Consider the following 9,648-nt stretch of genomic DNA (forward strand, 5'->3'; position numbering starts at 1 on the left):
CCCATACGAGGGCCTACCAAGGCTTTAGGTACGTAGTCAGTCGGCCAGCCGTAGGGCCATTCTATTTGGCCAACGCAGCCGAGCGCATGCCACACGCGGGCCAGCCATGGCCCTGACGACAATAATGGTCGGCATTGCACCGGCCCGGTGCTGAAAGCCGACGTTGCTTTTGACGCCCCGAATAATCGTAGCTTTTGCATCATGCATTTACAACAGCATGCGCATCATGCATCATGCTTGTGTGGTGGCCGGCATAGAAGTAGCACACGAAAGCGAACGCTTTTTTGTACTTTTCATGCCACATAAATGCCAGGCAAAAGATTCTGATACAGGTCTTTATTTCTTGTAATTGTATATGTACACCGACACGTTCACAAGTTTCAAACACTAGTTCATATTTGGTGGGCTTGAAGCAGGGTCACGGCGCCTTCTTTCATTCCGGCCTCCATCCCTGTCAGCTGCTCCAACCAACCGGCGTTTTGCGACTCCAGCCACTGATGCTAGTGAAGCGTCAGGGAACGTGCTCCTCACAGATGCTGCAAAAAAGCGGCACATATAAGAAAGCTGCCCCCGCTTTATAGTTCAGTTGGTGAGTCGCATTCCATTTGAAGAAGTGAAACAATCAAAAAGATCATAAGTCAGATATTCACGAAACATTAAAGAAACGACAACAAAGCAATATTAGGGACGTGCAAATCAGTATCGAAGCTGTCAGGAAGAGTGGCTGGACGACACAAATCGTATAAGTACCGGATAGTTGGTAATTTGTATGTCGTTAACAATAGGGGGAACTGAACACGGAACCATAGCAAAACACGCATACACAGTGGCTACTGTGTCTATTGGTAGCGCGGCTTTTTACACCACGATCGGTTTTGTTGCTTCCCGTGAGCACTGCATGAAACAGCCAAGTTGAAACGCTGAGACAAAGAACGCGCCGGAGCCCGGAGCGCGCCAAGCGGCACAAGGAGGTGAATAGGTAAATGTCTGGAGAGGCAAGAGGGGAAGCTTATGGCATGATACATATACTTGCTGACATGATGGCAACGATTATAGGTCTATGTTTTGCAGAAAACAGTTAGCATACATGGGTTAAAGCAGTACAGCATATACAGCATATATTATATGGTGAAGCAAAACAAACTCCTCAAAAGCAGTGGCAAAATATGGACGCCGCAAGTAGAACTCACTTATTACGGCATTATTTTATTAAAGAAAATGCTAATACTGGACGCAGCAAGATGCAATAAGCAGCAGCTTGTTTGAATGAAGAAAAAAAAAACTAAGCATGCAGTTGGTACCGATGTTCGCAACGTGCACTAGAAAGCTGATTGTTATGCCATATTTCTTACTTATATTCGTGATGGCCATGAGCTTCACGAAGGCGTGCTTCCTCCCCTGCGACCCTTTCCAGCTGAACTGCAGTGCAGCTTCATTTGTAAGTATGCCCTGCAGAAGAGTGCGCACGGCATGACCGGTGTCCGTTCCTCCGTATCTGGAAAAAAAGTTCACCTGCACGAACCAGCGCATGTAGAGTTAAACCAGACATCCAAATACGTGGTTATCGCGGTCTGTAAAAAGTAATGGTCAGGATAAGAAATATGATCGCTCTCGTTTTAAATGTTTTAACCACATAAAACAAATATATCTAGAAACAACGTTCTATGACAGAACGGCATATGGCTGCGGTATTGTATGAATGGCAAAATGAAAATAAACCAAAAATTAAACATGAATAGATAGTTTCTCTAAATAGAAAACACAGCATGCCACTCACCATCTGTTCCATGCGGGAATCTGAAGCTAAATATTCCTCTAAGATACGCTTTAGAGCCGCCCAAGGAAACATGAGGACAGGAAGGATAGGTTTATCGACTTTGGTCGGAATATCAGTGAAAAAAAAAAAACTATCCAAGCAGCTCGATAAATGAATACAACACATAGTTGCACAAACAAAATAGCACGCAGACTGCCACGAGACAAATGTATAGGTATACATAACGTCGAGACCGCGGTGACAAAGTATTACACGTAAACTACGAAAATGCAACAAAAGAAAAATTGAGGAAGAACTTACATATGGGCTATCCGCAGGGTTTCACATACGTGTCTTCTTGTCTGATGTTCCTAGATCTACTCTAGTCCACATGCGGTGAAGCGCGCCACACACAATCCATTCTTACCTGCAATGCACCAGACGTATATCATACAGGTATTTACAGTTATGTTTTTTCATCTGTGGGAAGGAACGAAAGCAACATCTAATTAATTATGACTTTTCCGCAATAATAACCAGACAAGCGTCTTACCCAATTTCTTCCCGAATGGTGATAACAGTTCCGAGCGTAGCAGGTCATTCGCACACTGTGCTTCAATTTAAGCAGTGTCGTTCCAGTGTTTCCTAGAGAAAAATTAACGAGAATACAAGACGAAAAAATAATATTAGAAATATATACATACGTACGTCTCACATTTCCCTGTCCCAACTCTCGAACGCTTGATCCGTTCTCATGTAAAGCCTCTTTTTTTTTTTCCTGTCAGAAAAAATAAGCCCGAAAGACAAGGAGTTTATCATACGTTGCAAAACCATTTACACAATACAAAGCGACCTTTGTTCACTTGAAAAAGACAGTCATGCATTACACAACGTGAAATTAAAATGCCACTTACGAGTACGCATATCTTGAACGGCGAGATACGGCGGCTCCACTGCATGTAAAGGGCTTGCGCTGTTCTTGTCCATGTCACTTTTGTGTAGCTTGCGTTTATATGCGCAGTCCATGATAGCAGAAATGCACCAACTAGTCTACCATGAGACGCGGAACGAGCTGGCATCCAGAGCTAGCATTTGGCGGCAACTCACGCACCCGCGCCATTTGGCGGGAACTCGCCTGCGCCCCTGCAAGCAAGCGGCGTTGGCCTGACGAAGAAAAAATAGACAGCAAGGAAAGTCCCGTTTCGCTTTCTCGCCCCGTCCTCGAGCTGATGCTGACAGAGAGAATCGCCCGTCCCTGCTTTCCAAGAACCTCTTCATTCCTTCTGGGAGAGGGAGAGGCGACAGCCCAAGACGACCTCGGTTCCCCACACTTTTCCTTTTTTTTTTCGTTTTTCAGGCGCTTCCTGTGAGCGCGTTGCCGTTTCCTTTTGGTGTGTGTGCTGTGCACGTGCGTGCGTGCGTGTGTGTAATGAAAATCTGCGTTCTATATTTTGCAGGGATTGGTAGCGCTATACGAATATGTATATACCTTATGTGAACAATAATTTTGACTTCTTCAACGTGTCGAACAGTACTTTGGGTGCTATGTACGTTAGCATGTAGGTTCTGTTTTCTTGTTTGGGAGTATTGTACAAATATCGTATAATCTTGATTGGTTTCCTTTTGTACTTGCTCAGTATTGTATACCTGTTATTACCGGGTGTAATTGTCTTTGTTTTAAAAGTGTCGCTGTGAAGGCTCTGCCAAGCGAAAGGGGGCTGCGGCTTTGTCAATCTGTATCTGACAGCTTTTTCTGCGCCTCTGCTGTCTGTACCTTTACAAGGCAGAAATAAATAATTTGAATTTTAATAAGTATTTATCGTCAAAGCATCACGTCTATATGTGCACGAAGTTCGATAGATGCATGCATGCATACACAGTCAATACGCTTTCCAGAGAGCTTTGCACGAAAATGGTAGATAGGCTTCACAGGAGACGGCGCTTGAAAAAACACTCATGATATACCATGGATTTATTAATTCTTAACTGCTTGATTGTTGAACGTCATTAGTTAATTGAGCGAAAATTGGAAGAATTTGATCTAACTCTAGTTCTTCCCAATCAAATCCACGTCGACAGCAGAAATGCTCTATTTTATGATTTACATTGATTGGCATGCAGCCTTAATTATTCTTAGACGAATCGACAATAGCTAGAAAAATTGCAGATTTTGACATCTCTTCACAATTCGCCTTCGTATAATCGCTTCTTTCACCCTCCCCAGTGAAAACATTCAACTGAAATGTTTCCTAGAACTGTACAGTCCACGAGTCGCCTGCGCTTAGTTCGTTTGACGATTTTTTCTGTACTGCGACAGGGCCGTTTACAATTAACGCGCCGTTCGCGAACAATTTTGCTTGACTCTTTCTGCAGTTCAGATGACGATTACGAGAACTGTCTAATGCAATATCCACTTGATTAAATTTTGTTCCCCGTTAAATAGTTATTTTCTCGATAGTTTAACTACAAAAGAAGAAAGCAATAATGAACGACACAATAGTGTTGCAAACATATCCGTTTTTGAAGTATTGAAATCTTGTGCTTTTTGGTAAAGCAAATGTAATACTTACGCGATATGTCTTCTTCTTGCGACTTGCACACTGGTCTCCACGTACTCTTGCTATCATAATAGTGGTCGTTGCATGCGCACCCGCATATATGGCGAAAATAAATTTGATTCTGATTTCATTATTCACTCTAATTACTAGAGTTCTATCAGTCCAGAACAAAACACAGAACCATCCTTTAGCCGGAAGGTGATCTAACTGCCAGATGAACTGTCACTGACGTCTGTATATGATGGTTGCTGTTTTTCCCCGTGTGATGAACCGCCGTCATCGCTTTTGTATAGCTGGTATATATTCCGTCATTATATATATTCGCCCTTCAACATTTGTTACGCAAAAGCAACAACAACAAAAAATTGCTGCCTCTCACTTCTTCAAAGGACTGCGCAGCCTGTCGGAACGCACTGGCGCGTGTGAACGCATGGCCTGAAGGTTCAATTTCAAAGTGTTGTTCAATTGCTGCCTGAACCACTCGTGAAGACCTTTCGTGCCCCGTTACTTTATTATGCTAGCTTTTCTTGTGACCGATGACAAGACATAAAATTTTGCGGCCTCTGCAAGACTAAGCTGCATCAACACAGCTTCTTAAATATACGAATTGGCTCAGCGGCTGTCGGACAGTGTGCATGGTCCCTTGTGGCACGTCACTAAAGAACCAATTAAACGCTTAGCGTATATGCACAAAATGATGCGACCACTAATATAACATGAGAGGGGACTTTCGGTCTCACAAAAAAACGATATATATATATATATATATATATATATATTACACGAAGTGCGCATGCGCACAAGCATGATGCATGATGCATGCGCATCATGCATCATGCTTGTGTGGTGGCCGGCATAGAAGTACCACACGAAAGCGAACGCTTTTTTGTACTTTTCATGCCACATAAATGCCAGGCAAAAGATTCTGATACAGGTCTTTATTTCTTGTAATTGTATATGTACACCGACACGTTCACAAGTTTCAAACACTAGTTCATATTTGGTGGGCTTGAAGCAGGGTCACGGCGCCTTCTTGATACCTGATAATATTTTTTTCACTGGCCTCTTTCTATAAGAAGGACGAACATTCTAGGCAGCGAAAAAAGTACGAGACATATTTCGTCCTGGGGTAAATCTTTTATTCATAATATTCATTCCCAGAAAATATGATACAATGAAACGTTGATGCTTAAAAGCAAAACTTAAAGTTAAAGCGTTTTCAGATGACTGAGAAAGCGTAAGTCTTTATACGAGTTTGGTTTAAATGCGCAACGCAGTAAACAAATCCTTTAATGTAGTTTGCACCCATGATATTTCTTTCTTGTTCTTGGCTTTAAGTTGGTTGCACTAAAATTGGCCATATGCCGCCGGATATGTTACATATTGCATACCATTAAGGCATATGCACATCACTAGTGCCTTTTCTAGGGATGTGTCATCGCTCATCTCAGCGTTTTCCTGCTGACGGCCGCATATGAGGAGCCTTGTTTCCCCCCAGACACTGCATGACCTTATAAGGTCGCTTAGCGCTATCTGAAAAAAAAAAAAAATTCTTTATACGCAAAGTATAATACTTTAGAGATGAAAATATGTTTCCTTTAGGCTAAATGTGTTTAAACTAGTACCTCTTGTTTTTTCAGTGCTTTAACATTGATTGCACTTCCGAGATTTCTCCTACTGACTGCTCTTAAAATGTTGCGGTCCGGAAGTTTTTAGAATTTGGGGATATGGGAAAAATGGTCAAATCACCGCATTAATGAGAGCATGCATTGCAAGCCTGCTTCTGAAGCGACGAATGAAGGCTCAGAAAATTTCAGTATTTTTGATAAGATCAGAAGGAACATTTTCAATTTTGTTCATTTTTATCAATCCTACTTCCAAACATTTATTTGCTTTCAAATGGGACCTGAAAAACAAAATAACGATGTGCAAAACGCAATTAGGTGAGTCACATAGCTGCAACTGATATTATTCCATTATACTCTTGATAAAAATAAAGTTTAAAAGTTCGAAGACAAGTGGCAACGCTTTTGATAGAAGCTTTCATTATAGAAGCAAAAATGAGCTATAAAAACGCAGTTACGCTTAATTCTAAACCCAATGGATATGGAAATTCTGACAAGAATGGCATTCTACGTGAACTTATCACACGTGAAATTTCACTGTGGACATAGACATGTTTGCAGCTGGAAATCAAGAGCTGCAACGGGCAGAGTACATTCGTGTTCATCGAACACAGTCACACTTCCTCTTTTTAAAGCTAAAAATGTAAAATATGCAGAGCTACACAAGATAGATACCCTAATGCAGAGTGCAATTGAGGTTACAAATTAAGTAGCGCGTGTGGTTGCAACCTCGCATGCAGCGCTTCGGAGATGCAGGTTACTGTCAGTCGACAAATAGCTCACAAAATTATGAATTTTCACATTATAGGCCGCAGTATACTATGAGCGGCATACGCGGCAACTACACGGCATACACGGCACACCACATCGATGCGTCACTAACAGAGTTCTAAACCATGAGAAGAAGCACAGTGCAAAATGCAGTGACAACTCCAAGCTCGCCACCCTTGCCCGAGGCGAAATGGCAGCGGGCACAGAGAGAACGGTGAGTTGGCGAAGATAAATTAAAAACAATAGAAATGGTGTGAATTTGGTACTTCAGCGCAATTAGCTGAACAATTCAGAAAAATCCAACAGCCCGGTGTTAAAACTTGTTAAACAAGCACGATGATGACTGCTATCTATTTCGATCAACGCTACTGCTCGCTTTTCAATAAATTCACCATTACGGCAAATTTTGCACCACACATCATACAAGCACATACCGGAAATCATGACCAATTGGCAGTCAGCCGCTATTTAACAAAAGCGAACCATGAGTATTGTTCTTACCTGTATATTTAAATCGTCCATGAATAGCAGGTGAGGGACCGCTACATATATCCATTATCCATATGGCGCTGCAGCCGTCAGACCGCGGTGGATTCTCTCTCGTAAACTCTCGTAAACTCGGCACAGTGCACAATGTCTGCAGACACCACCGGCGTTGTACGCCATGAAGGTCTGTAGAAGTGAGCGTGGCGATACTATGGCGATACACACCAACTCTGACAATTAGACCGGAAGCTCTGCGCTGCAATGAACGAACGTCGCTCGTGGCAGTCCGCCGGAAAATCCACACGAAAAATGGCCGGGTGCAGTCTTCAAAACACCACGGTCTCCTTCAGCCCCCCCCCCCCCCCCCAACAAAAGTTTCGCATTCACCGCAGGGCATTGAGAAGACACACAGCGTTGTTTTCCCTCGCCCACGCTCCGCGCAGATCCCGTGATATAAAACGGATCCGCTATTCGGATTTTTTATATGGGTGATGGAAAGTTCCCACGCGAGCGCTCTGCGGGATGTTAAGCGTGTAATTTGCGTTTCTCACGCGTACGCGGCTCGCTCACGCTCGCACAAGACAGAACCATGGCAGGCAGTCTTGTCCTCATGCTTACACAAAGGAATGTCACGCTTATTTTCGGTCACGGGTGCCTGAAACGTCATCCGCGCCTCACTTACATGCGCGTCACGCTAAAACTCAGTTTAGCGTGAGATTAAGCGTGGATTTTTTTTTTTTTTTTAGTGTATACTGAGGTGTTTGTGTTCTTTTACTCGAGGTATTTCCTGGCCCTGTATTGATACTGTCTGTTCACTGTTTTCATTGAGTACTGTTTACCATAAAAGCTGATTTCCTAACACTAAATTTCAAATGTTAAATTCTCACCTTCATGTGCACATATATTCTACAGGCGTTGCATAACACTCCGCTTGTTAGCTAGCAACACAATGTCGTCCGCATAAAACGAACCTGGAAGCTACTGCTCTACTATTTTAACCGCCTGTTTGTATGAGAGATAAAACCCAAAATTGCTTCCCTCTAGAGCCCTTTTCATACTTACCATGTACATCACAAACAGCAGTCCCTAGTTGATATCAACTTGCTTCCGCTCCTCATCCCTCCCCATTCAACGCAAACTGTATTTTCTAGGTAGGTCTCTGTCAAAAGCTATATAAAGTCGTTGCCTATGCCTTCCAGAATATCCCACAAAATTTTGTGGTCTACGTTGTCATACGCTCCGGTAATATCTAAAAAAGCCACATAAAACAGTCTCCTTTCTTTGGATATTTCAATACACTGAATAAGAACAAATAAGTTATCATCCAGACGCCTATTCTGAACCCGTTCTGAAGTTCTCCCATACCATTCTCTGCCCATGTTTGCACTTGTAATTTAATTACCTGTATTGCTAACATGTATATTGCCGATATAATGGTCAACGGTCTATATGGGTGAATTCAATTCTTTTCTCCGTTATCTTTATACATTAAATTCATTCTACTTTGTCTCCGGCTGTCTGGTATTCGCCTATCTTGTAAGCCTTTTTCTACTGCTTCCCACAGAGCTTCCTTACTTTTTGATCCTAGTTCGCTAATCAGCCTAACGGGAACCTCGCCTAACCCTATGGCTGTGCGCTTTAGAATTTTCTCTGGTTCTCGTTAACGCTCTTCTTCTTTAAAACTACTTCATCATTGCCTTGGAATGATTTGGTCGTTATTTTTCGGATGTAATTTAATGTCGCATCCCCTTCCATTTTTTTTTATCTTAGTCTAGGACATGCTGTTGTGTTCCAGACTTTCTGCTTAATAAGTTTGTGTGTTTTCAAAATATTCTAGGCGCGGCCTTCTTTTTCTCACGTATTTCCGACAACCAACGTTCACTTTCACCTTTGAACTTTGCTTGAACCAGTATTATAACAATAGATTTTTTTTTCTTCCGGTATACTTCTAATTTTCTGTCTACTTCAACCTGTGGCAACTGCACTTTCTATGCCTGCTTATGTTCTCGTAATGCTTTCTGTCGTTCATCGATCGCTTCGGGTATCACGCTGTTCCACCAGCTTTTTTGACTTCCTTTTTGTTTTCCAACAAACGTGTTGCTTCTCCTTCCTAATTTCTCTCGTCATTACATTTAGAAGCTCATTGTATTCCCACTTTTTGCTTGGCCATTTGCCGTGTTCTTTCTCGACTCCCGCGGCTATATTTGTTATTTGTTAAGCGTTCAAATTTGGACTGGCCATTCTTCGCTCCGTGCTCTCCTTCACAACTACATATCCCATTTTCAAAATGGTGCGTTTATGGCCAGTCCTTGTGTTACTACAGTCTTACTCGCCAATGGCTCAACTTATCTCAACTGATCTGAACTTATCATAAATATCTTCCGTCATCAGACAGTAACCAATAGTCGATTGCCTATTTCCAACTTCCCATCTGATCTGACCATCAGATTTA

General features: G+C 42.4%; 1 long non-coding RNA gene across 4 annotated transcripts; it reads right to left on the reverse strand.

The window, feature by feature from the left end:
• Positions 1–321: 321 nt before the first annotated feature.
• On the reverse strand, positions 322–7,545 carry LOC126548026 (uncharacterized). 4 transcript variants are annotated; one of them, XR_011896252.1, is made up of 6 exons: positions 7,212–7,545; positions 2,671–6,220; positions 2,310–2,534; positions 2,078–2,236; positions 1,353–1,512; positions 322–536 (listed from the first exon to the last, which is right to left on the reverse strand). It is a non-coding gene; the product is annotated as an uncharacterized lncRNA (long non-coding RNA). The 4 variants fall into 4 exon arrangements; XR_011896256.1 differs by lacking the exon at positions 7,212–7,545 and having other exon boundaries at positions 2,310–2,401; positions 2,472–2,534; positions 2,671–3,437; XR_011896254.1 differs by lacking the exon at positions 7,212–7,545 and having other exon boundaries at positions 2,310–2,401; positions 2,465–2,534; positions 2,671–3,437.
• Positions 7,546–9,648: the final 2,103 nt, after the last annotated feature.

This window comes from Dermacentor andersoni, chromosome 1 (assembly GCF_023375885.2).
Source record: "Dermacentor andersoni chromosome 1, qqDerAnde1_hic_scaffold, whole genome shotgun sequence".
NCBI classification, from domain to species: Eukaryota; Metazoa; Arthropoda; class Arachnida; order Ixodida; family Ixodidae; genus Dermacentor; species Dermacentor andersoni.